This window comes from Canis aureus, chromosome 13 (genome assembly GCF_053574225.1).
Source record: "Canis aureus isolate CA01 chromosome 13, VMU_Caureus_v.1.0, whole genome shotgun sequence".
NCBI lineage: Eukaryota > Metazoa > Chordata > Mammalia > Carnivora > Canidae > Canis > Canis aureus.
In genome coordinates this window covers 26878279-26891052 of record NC_135623.1, presented here as the reverse complement: position 1 = coordinate 26891052, position 12774 = coordinate 26878279, and the positions used below count along the sequence as shown (strand labels likewise).

General features: G+C 36.4%; 1 protein-coding gene across 8 annotated transcripts in view; it reads right to left on the bottom strand.

Moving 5' to 3' along the window:
* The window catches only part of NAV3 (neuron navigator 3), a 1006607-nt gene that overhangs the window by 642112 nt on the left and 351721 nt on the right, over positions 1-12774 (bottom strand). For 7 of the 8 annotated variants that reach the window (XM_077845591.1, XM_077845595.1, XM_077845596.1 and 4 more), the window contains one exon: positions 6214-6341. The exons of the other annotated variant lie outside the window; for it this stretch is intronic. The gene's annotated coding sequence lies outside the window, so the exon portion shown is untranslated. The remainder of the gene's footprint in view (positions 1-6213; positions 6342-12774) is intronic. 8 annotated transcript variants of the gene reach the window in all.

Sequence of the window (12774 nt, the reverse complement as noted above, 5' to 3'; positions counted from 1 at the left end):
ATTTCATATATATGTATGTATGTATGCATATTTACAGTTGATTCTCATGCACAGTATCTTCAGGTTCTCTCAAAAAATATTCTTTACAAATTGTTCAAATAAGATCTAAAGTAACTACAGTAAATGAAAACCTGCTTGATCAAGAATCAGAAGGTCTAATTCAAATATTGATTATAAATACTCAAATTACAAAACGTCAAAGACAAATTATTACAGAAATAGTGTTCACTATGTGTCAGATACTGTTCTAAGTAAGCATGTTATCAACAGGATATCATTTAATCCTCAGAACAAGACTAGTACTATTATAATAACCAGTTAAAGAAAATCTAAAACACAGGTGTTTACGTTTTTTAAAAGTCACAGAGCTAGTAAATGATTGAAGTAGTAGAGAATCCTGGAAGTCCATCTTCAGAATGCACTTTTACCCACTTCCAAAACACTATGAATGTAGACTTTATGCCCAGGAAAGAAAAGGCTTTGGGGAGCCCCAGTGGCTCAGTCAGTTAAGCATCTAACTTATTAATTTCAGTTCAGGTCATGATCTTAGGATCCTGGCATTGAGCTCCAAGTGACAGGAGCTTTGGGCTCCAGTCCTGTGGGGAGTCTGCTTGTCTCCCTCTCCCTCTGACCCTCCACCAACTTGCACACCATCTAAAATAAATCAATTATTTAAAAAAAAAAAAAAAGAAATAGCTTTATTTCATTTTTATAGTCATTAAGTTGAATAGACACAAAACTGACACAAAAGAAAATTTTGGAGAACACATTTTTCCTAAAGCATTTGCTATTACATATAAAGACAGACCCCAAGTGCCTTGATTTAATATAAAATAAGGGACATTCAATGATCTTCAAAAAATCCTATTTCAGCAATCGCAAACATTTAATGTTTCAAACACCACGTTACAGGATACTTCTGTAATACTGGGGAGAACATTCTTAGGAAGTGGAAAATACAAGACACTACTTGTTCTTTGTTACTGTTGATACTCATCATCATTTTAAGGAAATTTCAGTGGGAAAATAAAAACTTTTGGGACATCTGGGTGGCTCAGCGGTTGAGCATCTGCCTTCGGCTCAGGTCATGATCCTGGGGTCATGGGATCAAGTCCCACGTGGGGCTCCCTGCAGGGAGCCTGCTTCTCTCTCTGCCTGTGTCTCTGGCTCTCTCTCTCTCTCTCTCTCTCTGTGTGTGTCTCATGAATAAAAAAATAAAATCTCTTAAAAATAAAGAAAAATAAAAACTTTTATCTGAAAAAAATAAATTATCAAAAAACAAGAGTTTTATAGAAAGAGTATAAGTATGCTCTTCTTCAAATTGCTTCAAATCAACACAGGCAACACCCTTTTTGAACTCGGCCATAGTAACTTCTTGCAAGATACATCCACGAAGGCAAAAGAAACAAAAGCAAAAATGAACTATTGGGACTTCATCAAGATAAGAAGCTTTTGCACAGCAAAGGATACAGTCAACAAAACTCAAAGACAACCTACAGAATGGGAGAAGATATTTGCAAATGACATATCAGATAAAGGGCTAGTTTCCAAGATCTATAAAGAACTTATTAAACTCAACACCAAAGAAACAAACAATCCAATCATGAAATGGGCAAAAGACATGAAGAGAAATCTCACAGAGGAAGACATAGACATGGCCAACATGCATATGAGAAAATGCTCTGCATCACTTGCCATCAGGGAAATACAAATGAAAACTACAATGAGATACCACCTCACACCAGTGAGAATGGGGAAAATTAACAAGGCAGGAAACAACAAATGTTGGAGAGGATGCGGAGAAAAGGGAACCCTCTTACACTGTTGGTGGGACTGTGAACTGGTGCAGCCACTCTGGAAAACTGTGTGGAGGTTCCTCAAACAGTTAAAAATAGACCTGCCCTACGACCCAGCAATTGCACTGTTGGGGATTTACCCCAAAGATACAAATGCAATGAAACGCCGGGACACCTGCACCCCGATGTTTATAGCAGCAATGGCCACGATAGCCAAACTGTGGAAGGAGCCTCGGTGTCCAACGAAAGATGAATGGATAAAGAAGATGTGGTTTATGTATACAATGGAATATTACTCAGCTATTAGAAATGACAAATACCCACCATTTGCTTCAACGTGGATGGAACTGGAGGGTATTATGCTGAGTGAAGTAAGTCAGTCGGAGAAGGACAAACATTATATGTTCTCATTCATTTGGGGAATATAAATAATAGTGAAAGGGAAAATAAGGGAAGGGAGAAGAAATGTGTGGGAAATATCAAAAAGGGAGACAGAACGTAAAGACTGCTAACTCTGGGAAACGAACTAGGGGTGGTAGAAGGGGAGGAGGGCGGGGGGTGGGAGTGAATGGGTGACGGGCACTGGGTGTTATTCTGTATGTTAGTAAATTGAACACCAATAAAAAAAATAAAAAAAAATAAAAAAAAGAGTTTTCAAATTGCTTCAAATCCCAGGAGCCAGTGGTCTATAAAGAGTAAACTACCATGTAAATTAACAATATAACATAGAGTCATAACCAATGTTTTAGAATCAGCACAAACGGCATACATTTGAGATGTAAATGAGAACAGGCTGATTTTAATTTCTTCCAAAAATCGCAGATAAATTTATGTAAAAGCATTACTGCTTACAACAGATATATTTTGCCTAGCAACTAAAATACCGTATTTTCAGCTAACCAACTCAACTCTCTAACAAATGGGAAGTAATATCCGACAAACCTTGCTCGCACCTGAATTCTCTTAGGCTGCAAATTTGCAAGATTCTGAAAGACACAAAAGCCTCCCTGGGGCACAACAAGGCATTCAAGTCACTCAAGGTGTTGTGGCTACTTTAGTTTTGCTTCCCTATTTGATTCCATCTAAATTTCTAATATCTCAATTAAGCAAATTTTCAAATAAGAATTATTAAACTTAGAGATGATTTATGGCCTTTTCTCTTCTCCTTTCTGTCCAATTTCCTTAGCAATTTCTAGAGAAAAGGTAGAAAGAGGAAATAAAAAACTATCAAAATTTAAAGTTAACTCAAGTGTAATAATAAACACATTTCCTGCCTGAAATGCCGTTCTCCATCCTTGCCAATCTTCAGTCTTTTGTTCTGACCTGCGCTATTACATATCTCCTGATTCCAGTACCTTCCTGGAATTGAATTTAAATATGCTACTCATCTTGGAAATTGATTGTTTTGATTTGTGAGCTCCCAGGTTTGGACGGTTAACCAAATTCTGGGCCAGACAAAGCAAAGAGCAGAATTACTTAAGTCCAACATATCTGGAACCTGAACTCACAAGACACAAAGAGTGAGGTGGGCATCTGACAGGATGATCTTCTATTCACATCTCTCCACCACCACCCCTGCCCAGTTTCTTGGTGACAAAATATTTCTGAGAACCTCTGGAACATGTTCTCACATCTCACAGAATCTAAGCAGGCTGGCTCCTTAGTGTGGGCACATCCCTGGAGTCCAGTGGTGCCACTGTTTTGTTTTGTTTTTGGACCTCCACAGATGCTTTGGATCTTAAGAATAAGAAAGCAGAAATCAAAACCATATTTTTACCTGGATGCAAGCACAATTCTATTATTCTAACCAAAGGTCGCCTACGGATGGCTGAGAAATAAATACAAATAAACAGGGGCTACAGCAATTCATTCATTCGCTCACACCTTTATTATTTTCCCCATCTACCTACTTGCCACCATGGTACAGTGCAAACATGTCTAGCCTTGAAGCTGTATCTACTGAGCTCAAATCTACCACTATAATTACTAAGTGAATGGTCTTGTACAAGTTACTTATTTGTATGCTTCAGTTTCTCCATCTGTAGAAGAGAAAGTATAATAGAACTGTTCAGGATTGCTCTGAAGATGAGAAAAATTCTTGCCTTTTATGTGCCTTCTATACCCTAGTGACTTTACCAAACATGAGGATATAGTGGACATGGTCCCTGACTTCACAGTATTTGCAAAATGCCTGGATGACTCACAAGAACAAGGTCTGGGCTCAATAAATGGGTGTTGATACTGCCTTTATTATTGATATGTATTAGTATTATTCTTGGGCCAGCCAAACGCTGACAATACTGAGCTTGTACCTAGGGATCTCTCTCCAACAGGAATATATAATTCAATTTCCCTCTACAATGTCTCTTGAAATAAAAGAAGTTTAAAGGGGGATATAACTATGAGAGAAGAAAGAGAAGTAACCACTGAGCAGACCCACTAGGACCCCACAAACATAGATACAACTCCACTGAGAAAAGTAGCTTGGTTATTATTAAAGATGCAGAAGTTTCCTACTGTGAGTCCTTGTTTGGGGTTTGGGGCTAAAAATTTTTTCTCAAGTTACAGGTTGATCAAAGACTCTCTCTAACATTGCTTAAAAACCCTACTCCACTATGGCTGGTCACCCATTCTGCCTCCTGACCTACCTTACTTTACTTCCACTCTATGACCTGGGATACAACTACTGCCTCATTTTTGTATCTATGTCTTGGTTCAGGTGACTAGCTGATCATTCTCAGGAAAGAAAACAAGGAGCCTATTCTGGGAGAGGTACATACCTCCTGGTCCAATTTTCTATTGCCCAAAATAAGCACAGATTTGCCTTCTAGGACCAAAGGGGAAAAGGGAAAGTGATATTGTTGTTGGGGACTGACCAAACAGGCCCCAAACCAGTTACTAAAATTATCAGTGGAACACAAACTAAAAATACACAGTAATCAAATATACACTGCAAAAGCTGTAACAATACTGTCTGACTATACCAGATATTCCTGCTTCATTTCACATGTGTGAGGAGGTGCCACACAGAAAGGGGAGGGGAGGAGTCACTAGTCATCACAAAGTAAGAAAATTAGGAAAGCACATCTGTGAGAGGTATTTCTCTATATACCAAACATTTTTTTATGGAGAACTAAAAGTTCTTTCAACATTCAATCAATTGATATTTATTAAATACACACTGCATGTCAGTGACTGTCAAACTCCAGAAGAAGAAAGTCCATTTGATTTGAAAATTAGAGAAGACTGGTGGCACAGACAAAATAGTTTCAGGAGAAAGTAAAATTCAGAATGAAATGGGGTTAAAGACAGCAAGTGGGGACATAAAAGAACTAAATGTAACCTATTGTTTGTTTTAATTTTTAATGTGATACAATACAATCAAATTTACCATTTTAGTCACTTTTTAAATGTACAATTCAGTGACATGAAGTATAAACATAACCTCTTAAGAGATGTAGGAGCACTGAAAAACCTACAGCTACAATCAGAGACAGAGACAGAGAAACCATGAGCTCTTAGGTCTCAAGAAACTTGTGTTTGCCTAAGAGTGCAAGAACCTGTGTGCATGTGCACACGTGCACACACATATGGGCGCCTCTGCACACATGCTCATTTTAAAGCTGAGCCAGACAGCTTGTTTCTAGTCTCAGTGTAGAAGCCTATAATGTATGAGAGGTTGACAACTAAATAAAAAGAGAAATTAATTGAAGAAATCAGTTCTTAGAGAAGAAAGGAAGGAAGGAAGGAAGTGGACCAAGCTTCCACTGGATGGGAATTAGCTTTATATAGGACAAGTCTTGGAGGTTATTAAAGCATAACGTCTCTGGGAAAAATATATATATAATTTTTGAAGTAGGACTTTATAGTATAAAATGCATGGAGTAAATAAAACTAAAATACTCATATTTTGAAGAACATTCCATAAACGGAATGAAAAATATACATGAAAAGTAGAGCTGCATATCTTTTCAGACACAATGCAAGATGCCATTTATGGTATAGTATTTTTCCCTTATTGTTTGTATCAAACAACACTCATGGAAAAGCTTTATTACTAGATTGCCCTAAAAATGTATTCCCTCTGGCATGAGAATTTTCATCTTGTGTTAACATCTTCACTGTCACTAGTAAAATACTAACATAGTGGAATCTTCAGTCTGTTATGAAAATCAAAATTTGCTTAAGAAGCATTTTAATTTGTCACAGGAAGGATAAGATGTTTTAATTAAAGATTAAAAAAAGAACCTCCCTACTATGCAGATTCAAAAGATGTATTTGGGCCTAATAAAATAAATAAAAAACAAATAAAACAAAGCATTCTTTTCATATAAAACTATGTTCCTCACTTCCAAAGAGTAGGACACAGACAGGGAAGATAGTAACTTTTCAGTGAAGAAACCCCAGCAAAAACTACCTTATACAAGTGAGCAAGATCAGTATCACCAGGAATAGGTCAGGTTGATGCCGTGTATCTCAGACACGAGGCAAGCAGGAGGGATCTTCGCCTCTGTGATATTCGTCCCCAACCCTCGTCGTTCAGATCTAATAATGATAAAAAAAATATATAGGACAAAACTAAGTAAAGGAATATCCCTTTTTTTAAGTTCAGGTTAGTTAACATATAGCATATTATTAGTTTCAGGGGTAGAATTTAGTGAGTCACAGTTGCATGTAACACCCGGTGCTCATTACACCACATGCCCTCCTTAATGCCCATTACCCAGTTACCCCATCCCCCTCCACCCACCTCCCTTCCAGCGACCCCACTTCCCTATAGTTAGGAATCTCTTATGGTTTGCCTCTATATTTTTATAAATTAAGAAACATTCTAAAACACATCTGACCAGTACCCCTGAAAAATGTCAAGGTCATGCCAAAGACAAGGAAAGAAAAAAAATTGCCACAAATCAGAGGAGACTAAGAAGACATGTGATTACATGCAGTGTTGTAGCCTGGATCGGATCAACGGACAGAAAAAAGGATATCAATGGAAAAAACTGAATTCCAAATAAATCCTGGAGTTTAGTTAGTATCAATGTGCTAATACTAATTTCCTAGTTTTGACCAGTATTTATATCATGGCTAACCTTTTTTTTTCTTTTTAAGATAGATAGATAGATTGATTGATTGATTCATTCATTCATTCATTCATTCATTCATTCATTCATGAGAGACACAGACACAGGCGAGGGAGAAGCAGGCTCCATGCGGGGAGCCTGTATGCGGGACTCGATCCCGGGACTCTGGGATCACGCCCTGGGCGGAAGTCAGACGCTCAACCGCTGAGCCACCCAGGCGTCCCTTATACCATGGCTAACCTTAAGGTTCATCAGTAAGGGCTTTTTTGAAAACCCTACTCTCTTCACAACTTTTCTATAAATACAAAATTACTCCAAAAACCACAAAGTTTATTTAAAAATAAACTGATTTTTTTAATTATCTGAAAACCCTGGTGTCTTTCTCTGAATTACCTCAGATTGCAATTAAACTACTGCCAAAACAGAAGTATCAGCCCCCAGTTAAATTATGGGAGCAAATAAAAGGTTAATTTTGAAGTATAGTTATAAAAATACTGAATCAAAATTAGCAACATGAAATCTACTGTCTACGTTATAAAAACTATTCAGCTTACAGTTTCTTTCCCTCTGTTCTTGAGCTATTTTTGCCACTTTATTGGACTTCGTTTTAAATGTCCTTCTGAAAATATCAGTCTTTATTAGTTGACTCTATTCATATGAATGCAGATTTTATACAAAGTTAAACCAAATAGCTATGCTGGTTGTGCTCTTTAGAATGTGAAGGCACCTTGAGCAAGAACTCTAATATGAAAAATCAACATGTAAACAATATCCAAAACATAAAGACTATCATTTAATTCATTACTTCCACTCAATTCTAAAATATGCACTTCCTTTTCAACAACCTTATTGAGATATAAATCATACACTATAAAATTTGCCCATTTAAAATGTACAATTCAGTGGGTTTTGGTATATTACTAGAGTTGTGCAACCATCACCATGATCTAATTTTATAACATTTTTGTTACCCAAAACAGAAAGCCCTTAGCAGCTACTGCTCATGCCCACTCTACCCTCAGCCTGGCAACCATTAATCCACTTTCTATCTCTATAAATCCGTCTATTCTGGGCTTTCCAAGAGAAGGAAATCATGGGACATGTGGTTCTTTGTGACTGGCTTCTTTCAGCTGACATAATCCCTTTAGGATTCATCCGTCTTGTAGCATATATCAGCACTTCCTTTCTTTTTATTGCTGAATAATACTCCATTGAGTGAATATACCATATTTTATTTATCGTTTGACAGATATTTGGGTTATTTCCAATTTTTGGCTATCATGAATAATGCTGCTATGAACATGCATTTGTGAACAAGTTTTGTGTGGACATACATTTTCATTACTCTCAACTATATACCTGGGAATGGATTTGCTGCACCAAATGTCAACTGTTTGACTTTTTGAAGGAGTGCTAGGTTGTTTTCCAAAGCAGCTGCATTGTTTTACATTCCCTTTAGCAATATATGAGGTTTCCAATTTCTCTACGTTCTCAACACTTCTCATGGTCTGTCATAAAAAGTAATATTAAGGGACTCCTGGGTGGCTCAGCGGTTGAGCATCTGCCTTTGGCTCAGGGCGTGATCCTGGGGTCCCGGGGTTGAGTCCCACCTCAGGCTCCCTGTGGGGAGCCTGCTTCTCTCTCTGCCTGTGGTCTCTGCCTCTCTCTCTCTGTGTCTCTCATAAATAAATAAATAAAATCTTTTTTAAAAAAAGTCATATTAATACTTATAACATCTCTGTCATTTTACTATTAAAATTGTTTGTATTTTATCCTTTTCATCAAGCCTCCTGTATTATCAAACAACTCTACAAAACAAATTTAAATGAAACAAAATATACTAAATCCATTATCCATCTTAATCCTATTATTTTCTAAATGTTTTACTTCATTTCCTCTGACCTAATCATTACCCTTTTTTTGTTTCATTGATAATTACTTTAATATGACTTTTCAAAATATAAATTCCCACTGAAGTAGTTCTTAGCAAAGTAATTAATGCGACATGCATTTTTATGTGTGATAGAAGGAAAATTAGTAATTCAGCCACGTTCATAGACATCTCTCTCCGTTTCTTAACGCTGTTCATGACCACTGATGAATCCTAAAATCAACTGGTCATAAGCAAAATTCTTTTTCTTTTAAGATTTTATTTATTTATTCATGAGAAACACACAGGAGAGGCAGAGACAGAGAGAGAGAGAGAGACAAGCAGGCTCTTCACAGTGAGCCCAGTGCTGAACTTGATCCCAGAACCTGGGGTCATGCCCTGAGCCAAAGGCAGACACTAAACCACTGAGCCACCCAGGCGCCCCATAACCAAAATTCTTAAGTAGAGGGGGATAGAAGGGAAGAGCAGACCAGAATGGAATGGAATAACAGAAGTGTCAAAGCCCACTGCATTATCTTCTCACACTTTCCACTTATTACCTTATTACATGTGGTCTAGAAAGTTTGAAAGCCACTGCTGAAACCACAAGTGTTTGATTTCCCCTTACCTCTTCCCTAAAAAAAAAAAAAGAAAGAAAGAAAAAAGAAAAGAAAGAAAGAAAAAGGAAAAGGAATTCTTTCCCAAACTGAAAGAACTGAAACAGGAAAGGGGATATTTTTTAAAGGCTGGTTGTGACAAGGAATTTGGGGGATTTAAAGAAAAGAGCTGTAAGAGAAAAGAGAAGTTGAATAAATGCTGATTGTGAGCTATGTCTTCAGGTTCTTTTAATGTTTGTTGAAGATCAGAGCAAGAGTAGAATATATTTTTAATTATTTTGGGCTATTCAATTTGTTTCATCCTATGCTGCTCTGACACTAATGAGTTTCTGGGTTATTACGGGCCACATTATATGTGCATACTTACAAATATATGCTCACTTATGTAAGCAACCATTTATTTTGGTTGGAAAAGATGACCTAATAGTTCTCTATGGAAAAAGAATTTGTCTTTTTCAAAGATGACAGTAGCTTATATTTAAGAGCATAAACTTTAGAGTCAAGCAGACTTTAGATAATCTTAGCTTTACCTCTAATCATATATGGTACACTCTGTCATTATTTAACCTCTGTAGGAAAATTATTTAACCTCTGTAAAACTGAACTTTCTTCTAGAAACCCATTAGGCTGTTTTTAAAAATTAAATAATTATAAAGCACATTTTCTAAGTTAGGTACAATATCCTAGGACCAAGAACATAGTAAGCAATCAATAAACTGAGGTCATTTTTATTTAAATAATTGTATAAGCTTTAAAAATATTTTAAAGCAGATAATCCAAAGATATAGCCAATTTTAATAAAAAGAAAATAACTGGTACAAAAGAAACCTTACTGGTGTAAGCGATCAGACAAGGACAGGCACCGCTCAATGATTCCATCATTACTGCCAGTTCACATAACTATATTCATTATAATTTTTCAAATTGAGATATGACAAAAAAGTCTACATCATTCTTTGTGTTCCAGCTTCCAATAATGAAAGGTAATTTAAGCTGTAATCAACTATGTATCAGTCCACTAATAGCACAGAAAGACTCTAAGTGCACACCAACCAGGTGAAATTATTTGGTCGCAAAACATATACAGGAATAGATTATTGAAAACTCAATTATTACTTATGCATTTTTATGACACTAATTAATAAACTATACCATATCTCTGAAGACAAGCAGACTGACATAAACACCATTTGTTAAATGTGAAGTAAAGGGGGAAAATGGAGATCAAAAGATTTGATAAAGAATATCTAGGAAATCAAGTGCAAAACAAAAGTTTCAAACTACTCTGAACTGAACGGTCCTGTTTTAACTTGGCTAAGTCCCTTCTAATCAGCTCATTTAGAAAATGTCACTGACCAAGGTTCTCTATTGCTTGTTCACACAAGGAAATTATATAATGTTAGAGAGATTCCAAAGTGACCCATAATCATCCCCAGGGCTCCTACCAAGAGTATGATTTCTGAGACACCTGTAAATTATCTAGCAAGTTGCACATTCCAATGGAGTATAATTGTAAATAATTCATGGATATTATGGCCAAAAGTAAATCTGCAACAACAACACCATCTAGCCTGTTGTCTAGTAGTTGTAAGACTGTGTCTGCTGAGGCAAGAAATCGGGCACAGGATTATTGTCTTAAGTAACCACAATTATTTCATTTTATTCTCTAATAAAATTTTTCCTGAATTCTAAAACAAAGATTTAATTTTCATAAAAAACCATAACTATCCACTGCTTATATACAAAGGTTTGTACTAAGTATTAGAGCCTCATGCATTTAAAAAGAGGTAACAGGCATAAAGGGGCTATTAGGTCATAATAATACTTACAGAAGAAAATTAAGAAGAAGGATAAAGAGAAAAACAAATTAAAGTTAATTGGATACCACCAGAGAATGTTAAGGTAGCAAATTATTTCTCTGAAAATTAATGATTACAGAGGAAAATTAAAATTTATGCTGCTGCTCTTGTTTAAATTATATTACACGGTAACCATGATGCAAGTTCTATATAGAGAAATTCTACCCACTAAATGCAAACAGAATGGAAGAATTAGACATTTTTAAATTCTAACTAATTCATGCAATAGTCCTCAGTGGATGCTGAAACCATTAGGTACAGAGTTGATAGGAAAGTTTATAAGGAAGATACCAGGTTGGCACCTGTCACCACCTGAACCCAATCTAAGCATTATTCAAAGTGAAACAACCACACATTATTTACCACCTATATGATGAAATTTGAAATACAGCACTTATGAATTATTATTGCTAAAAAAGTACATACATCTAATTAAAACTTTCTAATTTCCAGTATATAAGAGAACATGAAGAATAGAGGAATAAGTTAAATACCTGGACAAAGGAGCAGTCAGAAATCTAAACTCCAAAGTGTAGGACTTTCTACAGGACAACTGACTGATGGCTTCCACAAAACAGAATGGGAGAAAGAGAAGAAGGGGTAAAAAAAAAAAAGAAAAGAGGGATGAAGAAGGAATGAAAGAAGGGGAGAGGGCAGCCCAGGTGGCTTAGCAATTTAGCGCCACCTTCAGCCCAGGGCGTGATCCTGGAGACCTGGGATCGAGTCCCATGTCGGGCTCCCAGCATGGAGCCTGCTTCTCCCTCTGCCTGCTTCTCTGCCTTTCTCTCTCTCTCTCTCTCTCTCTCTCTGTCTTTCATGAATAAAAAAATAAAATCTTAAAAAAGAAAGGAAGGGGAGAAAGGGAAGAAGGAAAGGAAGGGAAGGGAGGAAAGATGATTTTTAGATTAAAAGAACCCAAAAGACTTAAAACAGATAAAGGACATAATCAAATACAATGAATGGATCTCATGTGGAACCTGATTTGGAGAAACCAACTGCTTAAAACACACATTTTTAGATAAATGCGAATTTGCTATGAACTGAGAATGACTTAAGTATTGCTCGTTTTATCTGCAGGGACAACTGAATTGTATTTAATGGTCTAATAATGTTGAAGCGACAGCTCTGAGTGCTATATAGGTCTCAGCTAACTACAGTACATAAAGATGAGAAGCTCCGAATAAGAGGGACTATGTTTTCTTTACTCACTTGTGCATCCTCGGTGCTTAACAGTGTCCACACACTGAGCACTCAGTATTTGCTGAATGACTATACCTAGATAGGGTAAGAGGACATCGCAGAAGCTTGCCTCAGAGTTTTAACAAGTCAATAATAGGAAATACCAATAAGTTTTCAAGAATATGCAAATTGCTTCAAGTAACTGGAATTTCATCATATTTGGCAGAAGAATGAGATATTGCTGAAGTAGTAAGGACTAAGCAAATCATAATTATACTCTACGTGCTATGAACGTAGCATACATATTTTACACTATTGTAAAATAGTGTATTTTACACTATTGGCAGAGGCCAGTCATTGAAAGGGTTTGAC